The following is an 18,559-nucleotide window of genomic DNA, read 5'->3' as shown; positions in this document are numbered from 1 at the left end:
CTATCCCACCCCTCACTTCCTCACGAAATGGCAGGAAATGGAAAATTTTGCAGTAAATTAAAAATGGGGAGCTATTCAAATTTTTTGGACAGAATATTAAATTTTGTGTGTTCATCTTGAGGTCTGGAGACCAACTGACCTAATTTACAACACCACCACCAGAGGGTGCTGTTGGCCCTCTGCACCCTCATCACCAGCCCTCCCCCACTACCCCACATTCCCTCCCCTCCTCCACTTGTGAGGGACCTTCAGCATTTGCTGAGCTGTCATACATTACAGACATAAGTCTTTACTCTGTAGTATGCATTCAATGGACAAGATGTCTGTGTTGCTCAAGGAGAAGTTTAACGGTTATATTAGTTGGAATCATATAGCTAAGGACTGTTTCCATAGCTTCCTACACGCTGCTTGGAAAGTGACAGTAGTGAGCAAGTGTATGAAGAACATAAATATGTTTCATCAAATAATGGAGATGCAGCAGGATGGTGCTAAGTTACACTTCACAACTCATGTGGATACATGTCTGTGCTGGAACTACAGATCATTCAAGAAAAGCCGAGTCAGTCTTTCAAAACACACGGGATCAGCCAAGCGGACTAAGGAGCTGCAGTCATGGACGGTGCGGCTCGTCCCGGTGGAGGTTCGAGTCCTCCCTCGGGCATGGGTGTGTGTGTTTGTCCTTAGGATAATTTAGGTTCAGTAGTGTGTAAGCTTAAGGACTGATGATCTTAGCAGTTAAGTCCCATAAGATTTCATACACATTTGAACATTTTTGAAGAGGCCACACGTTCATTTACTTTGATGCAAGCACCCACATGTGCACAATCTGTTCAATTGAGATGATGTTGGTTATGAACAGAGAGGAGTTCAATACGTGCGCTACATGCAACCATGCAACTGAGGACTGCTCCCACAGCCTCCTACATGAAGACTAGAAATAAAAGATAATGGATGAGTGTAGGGTGAATACTTTTCGACAAATAATGGCGATGCAGTGGGATAGGGTGAAGATGTATTTCAGAATTCACCAGATAGATGCTTATGCTGGAACTGTCTACATTTTCTGAGATTGCCAAAGGTGTTTTGGGTCTCGAGTGAGTTAGTTCCTAATATCACCACTAGAGGGCACTGATGTCCATCCCCACCACATCCCTCAGGAGCCAATAGGCGTGCAGGAATGCTATATCCGGCCACAAAATCGGGATGTAGAGGATATAAGGCAAATGCAACAGCTCGCTAGTTTCACATTCGTTACCATCACTCGCGCACGCCAACGCCAATAGCCCAATGCCGTGTCGGGACGCGGAAAGGGAGGCAAGCTAGCTGCTGTGGCCAAGCTCCTGCTCACGCTGGCGGGAGATGGCAGTGGCAACAAGAAGAAGAGGCGAAGCAGATCGCAGCACAAGAGTCAGTGTTAACACTCCCAGAAGGTCGGGCACGTCGCCAAGATGTGCAATGAGGCAATCGCGTGCTTCAAGTGCGCTAAGGCGCATGACACGCGCGACCTTGACAAGCCACAACACGTGAGGGGGCCCGCGTGTGCCAACTGTGAGGGCGCGCATGCTGCTAAAGGCCGGTTCCCACTAGGGCTGCCGCGCGTCAAAACCGCGCATCAGCGGCATGGTTGCCATGGAAACGGCGTCAGCAGCAGGGCGCGGTGGGCTCTGCATCACGGTTTGACCACGTCGAACCGCTTCCGCTGCCGCGTGACGCGCCCCAGGTGCGCGCCGCCAATCACAGAACGCGCTGAGCGTGACATCAGGTACGGAACCCCGGGCCACACGAACTTTCGCCGAACCGCTGGCGCGGACGCGGCGGCAGCTATGAAATACTTATCATCCGATTCCAAGGTAACTATTCGGCAGAAAAATTTGATTCTTGGGCATGTTACAGCCTGATATCTTCTCTCGATAAAGGACCGAATTTCTTTTCGTTATTCGTCGTGGTTACTTGCTGTATCGCATTTACGTAAACCTTTACACGAAATTTTAATGAGTGTGCAGAGGTAAAAACGCATTGCGTGGACTTTGCGTACAGTTCATTTTAGGTAATACATTATTGCATATGAAATTTAGTCAACATATCGAAATGGTTTTCAAAGCTGAGAGCAGATCGATAGCTATCACCGTTCTCGAGATATTGAATGACACGTCGGCGGACGGTCTGTGCTGTGACCGCGGGCGGGTTGCTCGCGACGCGACCGATACTTCGTCCTGCTCGTTGTAAACCATGTGGTTGTATCAACCGCAAATTTCGTAAACGTTTCAAGAAATCGAAACGTGTTTTTTTGCAAACGATAACTTGTGAAAAGTCATGTATTTCGTCGCATGATAAATATCCTAAATCTGTTTATCTACCAAGATATGAAAGTAACTACAGTTTTTCAGAAGGGATAGATGAATTTTTTTAAACTGCAATTAATAGCATGTGGAATGATAAGTGAAACCGAAACTAATTTGCTGGTATGTCATAAGATGTAATTTACTAAATATCTACTGCTATTGATTATTTCCTTTGGTAAGTAACAAACTTTTTTTTCTTTATGCAGTGTACTTTACTGATTCAAGACGCGTTTCGCCTTTTTCTTTAAGGCATCTTCGGTGGAATCTAGAATGATTCAGTTTTGTTTTGATATGTCATACTTGCAGATTATAAAACAGTTCAGAGCTTTTTTTACGTGAATGATTGATTACTTACAGTGAATCGAGTTTTTGGCGGACATATACGTTTCCACTCACCTGGTCACATGCTGGAGGTTGAACTAAAACTTAGATTATGGAACATAAGCACATTTTCATGTACGCTCTTTTTTCTTCTGTCACTAGCAGTAGACGTTTTACCGAAAGTGTGATTTGAAGTCGTAACTACAGTGTGTTCACCTCATGTCCCTTCCTGTCTGATTTGTTTATGTACATGTTGCCAACCTGCAGAATTATATGCTGAAAACTAATGTTTGTTTATTTCTGTTCTCCTTATATCTGTATGTGTGTGGCTAGCCAGTGATAGTTATAGAAAGTTGAAAGTGAATCCAGTAGTTGTCAGGCAGTGGTTGAAAGATTTGGTGATCAGCTAATTTCAGTTTTGGTTTAAATATTTTGTGGAGGAGTGCATGGAAGAGTAAATTCACTGCTTACATTAATAGATAAAATAGTAGAATAGTATTTCAACAGATGATTATTATCAGAATACTATCACCCAACCCCTTTGTACTCACTCTTTGACACCCCATAATACGTCCTGTCAACTAACCCCTATTGTTGTCAAAGTTGTGCCGTAATTTCCTCTTCCTCCTCTATTTAATTCCGTACCTCTTCTTTAGTCACACGATCCTCGTATCTAATGTTCAGCATTCTTATGAATCACCACGTTTTGAAAGCGTCTATTGTCTTTTTGACAGAACTGTTCATCGTCCACGTTTCACTTACGTACAAAGCCGCACTCCACACAAATACCTTTGTAAAATAGTATCCAACCATTAGAATTTATATTCGGCGTGAACAAATTTTCCTTTTTCAGAACGCTTTTCTTGCTATTGACAGTCTTCAGTCAGGTTTGCGTCTGCACCAGGAAATCCCTTACAATTTAAAATCTGGTTTCGAAAACTCTGTTCCAAATATATATCATTTTTTTGTGATTCTTAAGCAAGGTGCTGGCGCTGATTACATTATGGTCTGTGTGAAATTCCATCAGGTGGCTTCCACTTTCATCCCTTCCACCAAGCCTTTGTGTTCTTACCGTTTTCGTGTACCTGCTACCGTGTCACATTTTAAATGTTTGTCTCGCTTAACTATCTGAATAATCTCTTTTATCGTACATTGTTTCAATGTGTTTGGAGATAGTGAACAATCATGAACGGTAGTCATGAAATATTTTTATGTTGAAATGAGAAAACTTGAATAATGAAATATGTGAAAGAGTAGATTCTACAGCAAATGAAAAATTGGTATGTCTTCACCCAACTTCGTCTTTCCTTCATGTAGATGTAAGATATAGTTAATCAAACGCACCGCGCGTTTCAGTGGGTCCTGCCCCGTACCTCAGTGGCTGTCCGTCATTGGCTACCGCTAATGTCTGCCGCTTCCAGATGGGAACGCCAATTCCGCGAGCCGCCGCGTCAACGCGGAAAATGCTTGCCGCTGCCATTGCCGCATGCCGCGCTGCCGCGCTCTAGTGGGAACCGGCCTTTAAGGCAAGCGTTTTCCGCGTTGACGCAGCGGCTCGCGGAATTGGCGTTCCCATCTGGAAGCGGCAGACCGTAGCGGTAGCCAATGACGGACAGCCACTGAGGTACGGGGCAGGACCCACTGAAACGCGCAGTGTGTTTGAAAAACTATATCTAGTTGGGTGAAGACATACCAATTTTTCATTTTCTGTACAATGTACTCTTTCACATATTCCATTATGCATGTTTTCTCATTTCACCATAAACAGATTTCATGACTACCGTTCATCATTGTTCACTATCTAGCACATTGCTTAAGAATCATGAAAGAATAATACATATTTGGAACAAAGTTTTCGAAACCAGATTTTAAATTATAAGACATTTCCCGGTGCAGACGCAAACCTACAATACTTTATTAGTTACAAGCTGCAGTTTACAACTAAAGAGACAGTAAACGGTAGCAAATTAAGGAAATGAAACTTGAATAAGTCAAGACCCACAGTTTTTCGATAATCTTAAAGTTAGCGTAATGCAACGACTGACTGAAACAGAGGAAGGAATCCGCTAGAATACGAATGGATATCTTTGAGAGAAGAAGTGGTTAATGCAGCAGAATATGAGAACGGGAAGAAGGTACAGTAGAAATCGTTAGATAAAATGTGAAATATTAAATCTGACAAGAGGGAAAAATATAAAAATGCAGCAAATAAAGCAGGCCATTGGAAATAGAAATGTCTAAACATGACATTGACAGAAAGTCCTAAATTGCAACGTGATTTTGCACTTGGAAAACATAGGGGAATGAAAATGAGAAAGAACAAAGAAAACTTTGCTCAAAGGAGAAGCAACTGTCAAGAACTCATTTGGCAAGCCAGAACTAAGCAAATAAGAGAAGGCTACATAGTGGAAGGAATATGTAGACAGGACAGGGGGAGGGGTTGTACAAACTAACATAAGTACAATGTTAGATTTCTGTGAGATGTCTGAACACGCAAGGCAATTCTGATCCTACCACTTAACTAAGTAGACACACTGAAGAACAGCGAAACTGTAGTTATGGCATTTGCATGTTTAGAGAAAGGTTTTGACAATCTTAATTAGAACATTCTTTGAAGCTCTGGAGATGTCATCGATAAAACACAGGGACACAAGATTATCTACAACTTGTACAGAAACCAAACTGCATTTCTAAGACTTCAATGACTTGAAAGGGAAGCAGTAATTGAGAAGGCAGAAGTAGAGAGGATATAAAATGATGACTGTGAATAACGAGAAAAGCGTTCTGAAAAAGAAAATTTGTTCACATGAAATATAAATTGTAATGATTGCGTACTATTTTATGAAGGTATTTGTGTGGAGTGCAGCCTTGTAAGTGAAACGTGGCCGATGAACAGTTCTGTCAAGAAGACAATGGACACTTTCAAAACGTGGTGATCAATAAGAATGCTGAAGATTAGATATGAGGATCGTGTAACTAAAGAAGACGTACGGAATTAAATAGAGTAGGAAGAGGAAATTACGGCACAACTTTGACTACATGAGGGGTAAGTTGACAGGACATATTATGAGGCGTCAAAGAGTGCGGATAAAGGGGTTGGGTGATAGTATTCTGATAATAATCATTTGTTCAAATGCTATTCTACTATTTTATCTGTTAATGTAAGCAGTGAATTTAGTCTTCCATGCACTCCTCCACAAAACATTTAAACCAAAACTGAAATCAGGTGAACACCAAACCTTTCAACCACTGTCTGACAACTACTGGATTCACTTTCAACTTTCTATAACTATCACTGGCTAGCCCCACACATATACAGATATAAGGAGAACAGAAATAAACAAACAATTTCAGCATATAATTCTTTAGGTTGGCAACATGTACATAAACAAACCAAACAGGAAGGGGCATGAGGTGAACACAACTGTAGTTACGACTTCAAATCAGTGTTTTCGGTAAAATGTCTACAGCTAGTGACAGAAGAAAAAAGAGCGAACGTGAAAATGTGCTTATGTTCCATAATCTAAGTTTTAGTTCAACCTCCAGCATGTGACCGGGTGAGGGGAAACGTATATGTCCGCCAAAAACTCGATTCACTGTAAGTAATCAGTTATGCATTTAAAACAAAACTGAATCATTCTAGATTCCACCGAAAATGCCTTAAAGTAAAAGGCGAAACGGGTCTTGAACCAATAAAGTACACTCGATAAAGAAAAAAAAAAGGTTGTTACTTACCAAAGGAAATAATCAATAGCTGTAGATACTTAGCAAATTACATCTTATGACATACCAGCAAATTAGTTTCTGTTTAACTTCTCATTCCACATGCTATTAAATGCTGTTTTAAAAAAATCATCTATCCCTTCTGAAAAACTGTAGTTTCTTTCATATCTCAGTAGATAAACAGATTTTGGATATTTATCATGCGACGAAATACATGACGTTTTACAAGTTTGCAAAAAAACGCTTTTAGATTTCTTGAACCGTTTACGAAATTTGCAGTTGATACAACCACATGGTTTACAACGAGCAGGACGAAGTATCGGTCGCGTCGCGAGCGACCCGCTCGCGGTCACCGCACAGCCCGTCCGCCGACATACCATTCAATATCTCGAGAACGGTGATAGCTATCGTTCTGCTCTCAGCTTTAAAAGCAATTTCGATATGTTGACTAAATTTCATACGCAATAATGTATTACCTAAAATGAACTCTACGCAAAGTCCACGCAATGCGTTTTTACCTCTGCACACTCATTAAAATTTCGTGTAAATGTTTACGTAAATCTGTTCATGGTGAAATGAGGAAACATGAATAATGAAATATGTGAAAGAGTACATTGTACAGAAAATGAAAAATTGGTATGTCTTCACCCAACTTCGTCTTTCCTTCATGTAGGTGTAAGATATAGTTAATCAAACGCACCGCGCGTTTCAGTGGGTCCGTCATTGGCTACCGCTAACGTCTGCCGCTTCCAGATGGGAACGCCAATTCCGCGAGCCTCCGCGTCAACGCGGAAAACGCTTGCCGCTGCCGTTTCCGCACGCCGCGCTGCCGCGATCTAGTGGGAACCGGCCTAAAGCGGTTCGACATGGTCAAACCGCGACGCAGGGCCCGCCGCGCCGTGCCGCTGACGCCGTTTCCATGGCAACCACGCTGCTGACGCGCGGTTTTGACGCGCGGCAGCCCTAGTGGGAACTGGCCTTAACTCGCGCAACTGCACGTATCTAAAGAAGAGGACACAGGCCTCCGCAAGAAAAGCGGCAAATAATGAAGACGTTGCGGCCTCACAAGGACCGCGCCAACAAGATGTCGGCGAGGCGGGAGTCCCGCCCAGCGCCGCCACCGACGACGCAGTGGCTGCTCTCAAAGCCGCGATGGAGGCAGAGAGGGCAGGCACGCAGAAGGAGCTCGTCGCCGTTCACCGGCTGCTCCAACAACTGCGGGAGGAACTCAGGATGGCGACGAAGAAGACACTCGCCCCCGACGACACAACCACGGTGGTTCGACAAGCAGGGGTGGATGCGGCGACCCAGACGGGTGTTTCGCCGCGGACGGACACAGCAACACAAACGGACGTCGCCCCAGAACCCGTAGTAATACAGGAGACCGGGGAGACGCCCATGGACGTGGCACCGTAGAGGGTGGGAAGCTGCGCATCGACGTCATACCCTTCCCTGACAGCAGCAACATGCCGGTGGTACTGAGGAAAATTGCCACCGTGCTGCGGGATGGGCGCTTCAACGCGCAGCAAAACCCATACCTCTTCGCCCAGGTAGAAGGGGCACAGAAGCCCTCGCTACCTCACAAGCCGGTGGACTTCCGTGGCGGACAGAGAGCAATCATGCTTGAGTTCGCCACGAGAAAGGATCTCAACGTCATCAACGCAAAGCCCGTATTCACGCCGTGAGACTGGGACTACATCCTGGAAGACGCAGTCGTATGGCTGAGGAAGGAGGTTCGCGACGGCGAAAGGCAGCTCACATCAGAGCTCGAGACAGCAATCCAGCAGGCCTCGTGCGAGGCAAAGAAGACGCAAAAGAACAAAGTCCACCGCTAGCATGTTCGCATGCTAGCAGCCAGGAGACATCGACAACCCACGCAAGGACAAATCATCAAGAGAGGAAACACCATCAGACACCCAGCAAGGAACATGAGGATAGGCCGTAACAGGCCAGAACTCCACCATCCTCAGGCCAAGGATAAGGCCCGTCAGTTTAGCGTCAGCGTCTCGCTAGTTTCAGTCTGTCTCTGGAAGCAGAAGAACAATGAAACATTGCCAGCAGCACTTGAGATCGTGTGGCACACTGCAGCAGCAATATAGGAAGAACTTTAAAGTAAGTATGTATATATGTATTTAGTTTCACTGTAATTCTATTTTATTTTCCTTTGTTCAACTCCACTTTAGTTGTCTGTGCGGATGCTTATTGCTTCTTCTTCTCCGTTCAGTGGTGACTTCTGACATGTCCAGACTAGCAACAGCAGTGACCACCAAGTTGCCAGGGCCTGCAGTGACCTCCAATGTGTCAGGACAAGCATCAGCATCGGCTTTGGCATCGGCACCATGGTATCCTGTTGCGCGCCTTCTCAGTATGCTGGAGCAGGACAATACTGTGCTGTTGTCAATACCACTCAGTGATGAATACACCCATCCTGTCCCTGACTCACAGAAGTGTGCAGGTGGTCCTACCCTACCGGTACAGGTCAGTAATGGATGCCAACATATGAACCATCTCAGATGATTCCGATGACACTGCAAGAAGAACGAGGTCTAGATATTGCAGATGAGAAGCTAGCATTTCCACTTAGCACTCTAATGCTTTTTGTTTCAACAGATAATTTAATATCTACATATACATCATACTCCACAAGCCACCTAATGGTGTGTGGCGGAGGGTACTTTCGGTACAACTACCTGTTCCCTCCAACCCTATTCCACTGGCGAATAGTACTTGGGAAGAATTATTGTTGGTAAGCCTCTGTATTGGCTCTAATTTCTCGAATTTTCTCCTCGTGGTCAATATGCGAGATGTATGTGGGGGGAAGTAAAATGTTGAAACTTCCTGGCAGATTAAAACTGTGCGCCCGACCGAGACTCGAACTCGGGACCTTTGCCTTTCGCGGGCAAGTGCTCTACTGGCAGAAATAAAGCTGTGAGTACCGGGCGTGAGTCGTGCTTCGGTAGCTCAGATGGTAGAGCACTTGCCCGCGAAAGGCAAAGGTCCCGAGTTCGAGTCTCGGTCGGGCACACAGTTTTAATCTGCCAGGAAGTTTCATATCAGCGCACACTCCGCTGCAGAGTGAAAATCTCATTCTGGAAGTAAAATGTTGACTGAATCCTCCTGAATAGTGCTGTCCTGAAATTTCAATAGTAAATCTCTCCGTGATGCACAACGTCTCTCTTGTAACGTCTGTCAGTGGAGTTTGTTTAGCATCTTCGAAACGCTCTCTCGCCAGCTAAACGATCCCATGGCGAAACGCGCCACTCTTTGTTGGATCTTCTCTATATCCACTATCAGTCCTACCTGATAGGGATCCCAGATAGATGAACAATACTCAAGAATCGGGCGAACAAGCGCCTTATAAGCCACTTCTTTCGAGGATGAGTTACATTTCCTTAAGATTCTTCCGATGAATCTGAGTCTTGTGTCTGCTTTTCCCACTATCTGTTTTATATGGTCATTCCACTTAAGGTCGCTCTGGATAGTTATGCCTAGAGGTTTTACGGCAGACGCTGTCTCCAACTGTTTGCCATCGATAGTATAGCTGTATAGTAGTAGATTTCTTTTCCTATGTATGCTCAATATGTTACATTTATTTACGTTAAGGGTCAACTGCCAGAGTCTGCACCATTCATCAATTCTCTGCAGGTCGTTCTGCAAGTTCTTACTATCTTGTTGCGTTGCTACTTTGGTATAAACAACTGCATCATCTGCGAATAGCTTTAAAGAGCATCCGACGCTTTCTACTAGATCATTTACATATACTGTGAACACCAACACTTCTCTGTGGTACTCCGGCCATTACCTTTATATCTGTCGATTTATTTCCGTTAAGAGCGACGTGTTGAGTTCTGTCTGCAAGAAAGTCTTGAATACAGTCGCAGGTCTGTTCCGACACTCCGTAAGCTCGTATTTTTTTCATTAAATAGCAATGCGGGGCGGTATCAAATGCCTTACTGAAATCAAGGAACACGGCATCAGCCTGAGCGTCGTTGTCTACTGCACTGTGGATCTCATGGAGGAACAGAGCGAGCTGAGCTTCGCAGGATCTCTGTTTGCGGAATCACTGTTGATTTTTATAGAGGAGCTGCTCAGTTTCCAAGAACGTCATAATTCTTGAGCATGAAACATGTTCCATAATTATACAACAGACTGACGTCAACGATATAGGTCTATAATTCTGTGGATCTGTCTTACGGCCTTTCTTAAAATCGGAAATGACCTGCGCTTTTTTCCAGTCGTTTAGTACCTTTCGTTGCTCAAGCGATCAACGATAAATTACTGCTAGAAGGGAACCAAGTTCTTTCGCATAATCCTTATAGAATCTTATCTACAGGTTCAAAGCGTTTAAATATCAGTATACTAGCAGCTGTAGTAGCCAGTGATTGGTTTGTGTCGTTATAAATTGAAAATGCATCTGAAATGTTAAAGTGCAATTTTTTGAGCATGACTGGTATGAAATGAAATGTGGTGAAGCCTGTCTCTGTCAGCAGATGACCACTGAGTATTATCCAACTCGTACCCCACCAGACATTAACTGTGGTGCTCAGAGTATGACTCAGCACTCCGTGTGAAATCAAGGTACACAATGATTTATCTGTGACACTTCACTGTTACAAACGTGCTCAGTCCAGGGTTGGCATAATCCCGTGCGTTGAAAAGACTGAACAGACGGTTACAGTGTGCCGAAAGTGTGTATAAAGACATTGTAGATTATTTACATGTGAATATTGTGCATGCTGACGATTTACACCTATGTACCAATAAGTGCCGAAAGAAACTAAAGGACAACTAATAAGTTTGAGAGAAATTCAAGCTGAATTCCACTCATACAAGAAACTGTTATTTGGTAAATTCTGTACAGAAGTGAAGAAAGAGCCTGTTGGTTTTCAGATATATTGCATCCAATGTATGATATATATATATATATACAATCTCAAATCCTGTGTGTTAATCCTTACTTCATGATCCTCTCATTATAACATAGCCACGGTTGCTCAGTCGGTAAGATGAATGTGATGCAGTGGCCACACATATTATTATTATTAAAAGCGTTCATTCTTCTAGGGCATTACCACATCTTGACCTGATGTAATTGGTATCATGGTAGAGTGGGTGAAGCATCAGGACCTCGAAGTAAGTAACTGGTACTGTGATGGTGTGGAAAAAGACCAGAAGAAGAAGAATGGGATACTCCTTTCTGATAACGTAAGAGCTATAACTGTGCAACTGCACCAAGACAAATGTTCTCGTGTCACTACTAATACACCCAGACGAGTCAGCTTTGTACATGTATTTCCAAAACCGCTCTTTCAGCCCAAGTACCAGCTACTGCAAAAATACTGCAGGGCGTAGATGGTGGAACATAATGAAATTCAGTCAAAGCAGTGAAATCTCCCCGCCAGAGAAAGTAAAGCCAAGCCTAGTGTTCATATTTGACGATCCTGCTGTGGAAAACCATCAAATTCTATGATATTTATGTTTCGGTCGTCATGTGGGTATTTACGTATTTTGTTTGAATGGTTCAAATGGCTCTGAGCACTATGGGACTTAACATCTGTGGTCATCAGTCCCCGAGAACTTAGAACTACTTAAACCTAGCTAATCTAAGGACATCACACACATCAATGCCCGAGGCAGGATTCGAACCTGCGACCGTAGCGGTCACGCGGTTCCAGACTGAAGCGCCTAGAACCGCACGGCCACACCGGCCGGCGTATTTTGTTTGAGTCAGACACATTCCAGAATCCCGAAACAGTTGGTGAGTGATACTGCAGATCTCATTATAGCTTTTAAACAAGAAAATTTAAACACAAAACACATTTACCAGGCGCATGTAGGAACTGACATGTCATTCAATGATTTTTTAAAGATATCTACAGATTGGTGGACTCACACAGTATGTCCGCAGCTCGTGGTCGTGCGGTAGCGTTCTCGCTTCCCACGCCCGGGTTCCCGGGTTCGATTCCCGGCGGGGTCAGGGATTTTCTCTGCCTCGTGATGACTGAGTGTTGTGTGATGTCATTAGGTTAGTTAGGTTTAAGTAATTCTAAGTTCTAGGGGACTGATGACCATAGATGTTAAGTCCCATAGTGCTCAGAGCCATGTGACTCACACAGTACGGGTTTCTTTTAATGATAAATCACTAAAATTGAATGACAGTAATTATAGCTGGAACTTAAAGGAGTTCCTATATATATAGATATTAAAAAAGTGACGAGTATGTTAGTATACATGACACCATGGACAAGTTCGCATGTTCATCAGACGCTCAGCCCGAGAGGACAGGTGTGCATAAACAATGAATGCGTCTATATATAGATGGAAAATTTCAGTCTCTTGAACATAAAGTTAAGGAGCTAAACACAAATACCCAGACCTTTCTGAGGCTGGTCAGCGAATTAGTAGCTCGGTTTGAACATAAAGTAGAGGAGCTAGACGCAAATGTCCAGACCTTTCTCAGGCTGATCAACGAATTAGGAGCTAGTTTTAACGAACTAAAGATGAAATAAAAGACACAGTCAGTGTTCCTTATAGACAAAAATGTGGAAGACATCGCAACATATGGAAACTGGAAGAGTTTGCAACATTGTGGAGCGTTTCGAAACAGCTGCCCAAAGGTGATGACCTCCACATTTAATTCCATTTTCGACAGTGATGGGCCAGCAGATGTCTTCGTTCCATTTCAAAGAGACCAAGACCATTGACTGCTTATATTACAGTCATGTAAACGATCAATGTTTCGGTGTTGGCCATCCTGATATAGTGTTGTTCCCACCAAGACTCTCTCCATCTCAAACAAGTGGTGTCAGTCAATCATCATGTGGTAATTAACAGCGCCCAGTGGACGGATGGGACGGAAAAGACATTGTCACTACACTGTCATAAGCACCACAGTTGATAGTGCAATCAATTTTCGCAATTTTACCAGCTTTTGCGTAATTTCAACGCCAATCGATCACACGGCTGCATGCTTCCCAGTTTCTAGCACTTCGATCATAGTGCGGAATTTACAATTACGACTGGTCATCTTTCTCTGTGTGGATCGGAGTAAAAGAGTATTCTCGCATTCATAGGATAAAATTGGATATTGAAAGATCTCCCTCCATATTCTTTGAGCAATCCTCGCTGCAACACTCTCGTCAGGAAGAAGGAGGGTCCTATACACACCACACTCCATGTCACCTGAAGGAACGGACTGAGCTGAGTCCATAGCTGCTGTTCAGCGAAGACTGTTCCACACCAATCTTACTCACAGCACCCATCCAAGTGCACAAATTCTCTCCAGATGCATCTATGTCAAGGAGTTATCAGTGTGTAGTAGATATGGGAGTGCAGTGGTGATATAACAAATAGTTAGGAAGAAACATGTGGTTTATGCATGATGGAGCTCCTGATGGACGGAGTTTGAAGCATTTTACGCAAATAACCTGTGCTATCGGTTTGAAGTATTATTATGGTGTCTGGAGTCCGTGCCAAGAAGGTATTGGCAAGAGAGAAATGATCATAGATCATAACACACACACACTCATAATGATACACGATTCTTGCACTTAAACATGCTATTATGCTTAAGCCATGTGATGTGCAACGTTCTTAAAACTCTAATGCAAGACATATACACTGAAGCGCCAAAGAAACTGGTATAAGCATGCGTTTTCAAATACAGAGATATGTAAACAGGCAGAATATGGAGCTGCAGTCGGGAGTGCTTATATAAGACAAGAAGTGTCTGGTGCAGTTGTTACGTCAGTTACTGCTGCTACAATGGCAGGTTATCAGGATTTAATTGAGTTTGAACATGGTGTTATAGTTGGTACATGAGCGATGGGATACAGCATCTCTGAGGTAGTGATGAAATGGGGATTTTCCCTTATGACAATTTCACGAGTGTTCCGTGAATATCAGGAATCAGGTGAAACATCAAATCTCCGACATCGCTGCAGCCAGAAAAACATCCTGCAAGAGATCCTGCAAGCGAATCGTTCGACGTGATAGCAGTGCCACCCTTCCGCAAATTACTGCAGATTTCAATGCTGGGCCATCAACAAGTGTCAGCAGCATGCGAACCATTCAACGTAACTTCATTGATATGAGCTTTTGGAGCCGAAGGCCCACTCATGTACCCTCGATGACTGCACACCACAAAGCCTTACGCCTCGCCTGGGCCCATCAACACTGATATTGCACCGTTGATGACTGGAAACATGCTGCTTGGTTGAACGAGTCTCATTTGAAATTGTATCAAGCTGATTGATGTGTAGGGGTATGGAGACAACCTCATGAATCCCTGGACGCTGCATGTCAGCAGGGGACTGTTCAAGCTGGTGGAGGCTCTGTAATGGTGTAGGGCGTGTGTAGCTGGCGTGATATGGGGCCCCTGATATGTCTAGGTGTGACTCTGATCGGTGACACATAAGTAAGCACCCTGTCTGATCACCTGCATTCATTCATGTCCATTGTGCATTCCGACGCACTTGGGCAATCCCAGCAGGACAATGCGACACTCCACACGTCCAGAACTGCTACACAGTGGCTCCAGGCACACTCTTGTGAGTTTAAACACTTTCGCTGGCCACCAAACTCCCCAGAGATGAACATTATTGAGCATATCTGGACTGCCTTGCAAAGTTCTGCTCAGAAGAGATCTTCACCCCCTCATACTCTTACGGATTTATCGGCAGCTCTGCAGGATTCGCGGTTTCAGTCCCCTCCAGTACTACTTCACACACTAGTCGAATCGATGCCACGTCATGTTGTGGAACTTCTGCGTGCCCGTGGGGGCCCTACAAGATATTAGGCATATGTACCAGTTTCTTTGGGACTTCAGTGTATGTCCGACATCTGGCATACATCCACCCTGGAAGTTTCCATGCCACTAACTATGGTGACAAACTTTAAGATGATAAAACTACTTGCTTCTGCAGCAAAGAAAACCATAGATTCTTTGTGATACATGCACAATATTCTTTCCGGACTACAGTTCAGAAGTTATGCTATGGTCACATCATTCCTGTGCAATGATCGCCAGCAGTGGAAAATGCATCTTATGAGGAAACAGACAAATGTATAGCACTGGTGTTTGACGTGTAAAGTTGCGCCCCATGCTGGACTAAATCTGTAAGCCGGCCGGTGTGGCCGTGCGGTTCTAGGCGCTACAGTCTGGAACCGCGTGACCGCTACGGTCGAAGGTTCGAATCCTGCCTCGGGCATGGATGTGTATGAAGTCCTTAGGTTAGTTAGGTTTAAGTAGTTCTAGGTTCTAGGGGACTGATGACATTAGAAGTTAAGTCCCATAGTGCTCAGAGCCATTTGAACCATTTGACTAAATCTGTAAACAGGACAACTGTCAAGCAAATGTACACACACACCCACACACATACACAGGTTTGCAGTAACTCACAAATTTGTGTCAGCAACTTAGAAAACGGGTTAAAAAATTTTATGTAAATCACTTGTGCTAACAAATCTGAAGTACTGTTCTGATATTTGGTGTCCTTACCAAGGAGATGTCAGCAAGAGAGAAATAATTGTGGAACGTAAGCACATTCCAAGGGTTACACGTTTGTGCTCTTAAAACACGCTATAGTGCTAGAATGAATGAATGTTGTCTGACGAGGGCATCCCATCGGGTAGACCGTCCGTCTGGTGCAAGTCTTGCGATTTGACGCCACTTCGGCGACTTGCGCGTCGATGGGGATGAAATGATGATGGTTATGACAACACAACACCCAGTCCCTGAGCGGAGAAAATATCCGACCCAGCCGGGAATCGAACCCGGGCCCTTAGGATTGGCAGTCTGTCGCGCTGACCACTCAGCTACCGCGGGCGGACTATAGTACTAGAGATGTGCCGTTTCCGACCTATTAGTCATGTGGAATGCAACGCCGTCAATATTGCACTGTAAGAAATATATTTCTGGCGCATGACATACATTCTGCATGCAAGTTCCTCTACGATAAATTATGGTGACAAACTGTAAGATGATAAAACAACTACCCTGCACGCCAAAGAAAACATCGATTCTTTGCAATACAAACACTACATGGGTTTCTGGAGGTGTATGACGCCCGCTGTTTATGAAGTTCAAGCCCATTCAGATATTATAATATGTTCACAACAGTCTTATAAAATGATTGTCGACAGCTGAAAATGTGAAAATGCATAGGAAGAAACAGTGACATCTTACGAGGAAATAAACATCATGATCAATAGCGAGAGGGTGGATATGACAGTCTAACTGCAGTTTACCACCACCCCTGCTAACCTTCCTCTTGCACACAGACTCATGGTCTGATGTGAGGCTGTATTGCTCATGTGCCCGGACAATATTGCTGTTTAGCCGTGACACCACGGCTCTAGAATTCCCCCTCTTTGAACTGTTAAGGTATTTATATGCAGCATCAATTCAATCTTCTCCTCCAGAAGAAGTAATGTTATTGATTTCACTCAGTACTCACTTCAAGGTATTTTTTTTTCTCTAATTTGATGTTGTTGTTGTTGTGGTCTTCAGTCCTGAGACTGGTTTGATGCAGCTCTCCATGCTACTCTATCCTGTGTAAGCTTCTTCATCTCCCAGTATCTACTGCAACCTACATCCTTCTGAATCTGCTTAGTGTATTCATCTCTTGGTCTCCCTCTACGATTTTTACCCTCCACACTGCCCTCCAATGCTAAATTTGTGATCCCTTGATGCCTCAAAACATGTCCTACAAACCGATCCCTTCTTCTAGTCAAGTTGTGCCACAAACTTCTCTTCTCCCCAATCCTATTCAATACCTCCTCATTAGTTACGTGATCTATCCACCTTATCTTCAGCATTCTTCTGTAGCACCACATTTCGAAAGCTTCTATTCTCTTCTTGTCCAAACTAGTTATCGTCCATGTTTCACTTCCATAGATGGCTACACTCGATACAAATACTTTCAGAAACGACTTCCTGACACTTAAATCTATACTCGATGTTAACAAATTCCTCTTCTTGAGAAACGCTTTCCTTGCCATTGCCAGTCTACATTTTATATCCTCTCTACTTCGACCATCATCGGTTATTTTACTCCCTAAATAGCAAAACTTCTTTACTACTTTAAGTGTCTCATTTCCTAATCTAATTTCCTCAGCAACACCCGACTTAATTTTACTACATTCCATTATCCTCGTTTTGCTTTTGTTGATGTTCATCTTATATCCTCCTTTCAAGACACTGTCCATTCCGTTCAACTGCTCTTCCAAGTCCTTTGCTGTCTCTGACAGAATTACAATGTCATCGGCGAACCTCAAAGTTTTTATTTCTTCTCCATGAATTTTAATACCTACTCCGAATTTTTCTTTTGTTTCCTTTATTGCTTGCTCAATATACAGATTGAATAACATCGGGGAGAGGCTACAACCCTGTCTTACTCCTTTCCCAACCACTGCTTCCCTTTCATGCCCCTCGACTCTTATAACTGCCATCTGGTTTCTGTACAAACTGTAAATAGCCTTTCGCTCCCTGTATTTTACCCCTGCCACCTTCAGAATTTGAAAGAGAGTATTCCAGTTAACATTGTCAAATGCTTTCTCTAAGTCTACAAATGCTAGAAACGTAGGTTTGCCTTTTCTTAATCTTTCTTCTAAGATAAGTCGTAAGGTCAGTATTGCCCACGTGTTCCAACATTTCTACGGAATCCAAATTGATCTTCCCCGAGGTCGGCTTCTACCAGTTTTTCCATTCGTCTGTAAAGAATTCGCGTTAGTATTTTGCAGCTGTGACTTATTAAACTGATAGTTCGGTAATTTTCAGATCTGTCAACACCTGCTTTCTTTGGGATTGGAATTATTATATTCTTCTTGATGTCTGAGGGTATTTCGCCTGTCTCATACATCGTGCTCACCAGATGGTAGAGTTTTGTCATGACTGGCTCTCCCGAGGCCATCAGTAGTTCAAATGGAATGTTGTCTACTCCCGGGGCCTTGTTTCGACTCAGGTCTTTCAGTGCTCTGTCAAACTCTTCACGCAGTATCTTATCTCCCATTTCGTCTTCATCTACATCCTCTTCCATTTCCATAATATTGTCCTCAAGTACATCGGCCTTGTATAAACCCTCTATATTCTCCTTCCACCTTTCTGCCTTCCCTTCTTTGCTTAGAACTGGGTTGCCATCTGAGCTCTTGATATTCATACAAGTGGTTCTCTT

The sequence above is a fragment of the Schistocerca cancellata genome, chromosome 4 (assembly GCF_023864275.1).
Source record: "Schistocerca cancellata isolate TAMUIC-IGC-003103 chromosome 4, iqSchCanc2.1, whole genome shotgun sequence".
NCBI classification, from domain to species: Eukaryota; Metazoa; Arthropoda; class Insecta; order Orthoptera; family Acrididae; genus Schistocerca; species Schistocerca cancellata.
The sequence above is the reverse complement of the archived record's forward strand: the minus strand, read 5'-3'. Positions refer to the sequence as shown.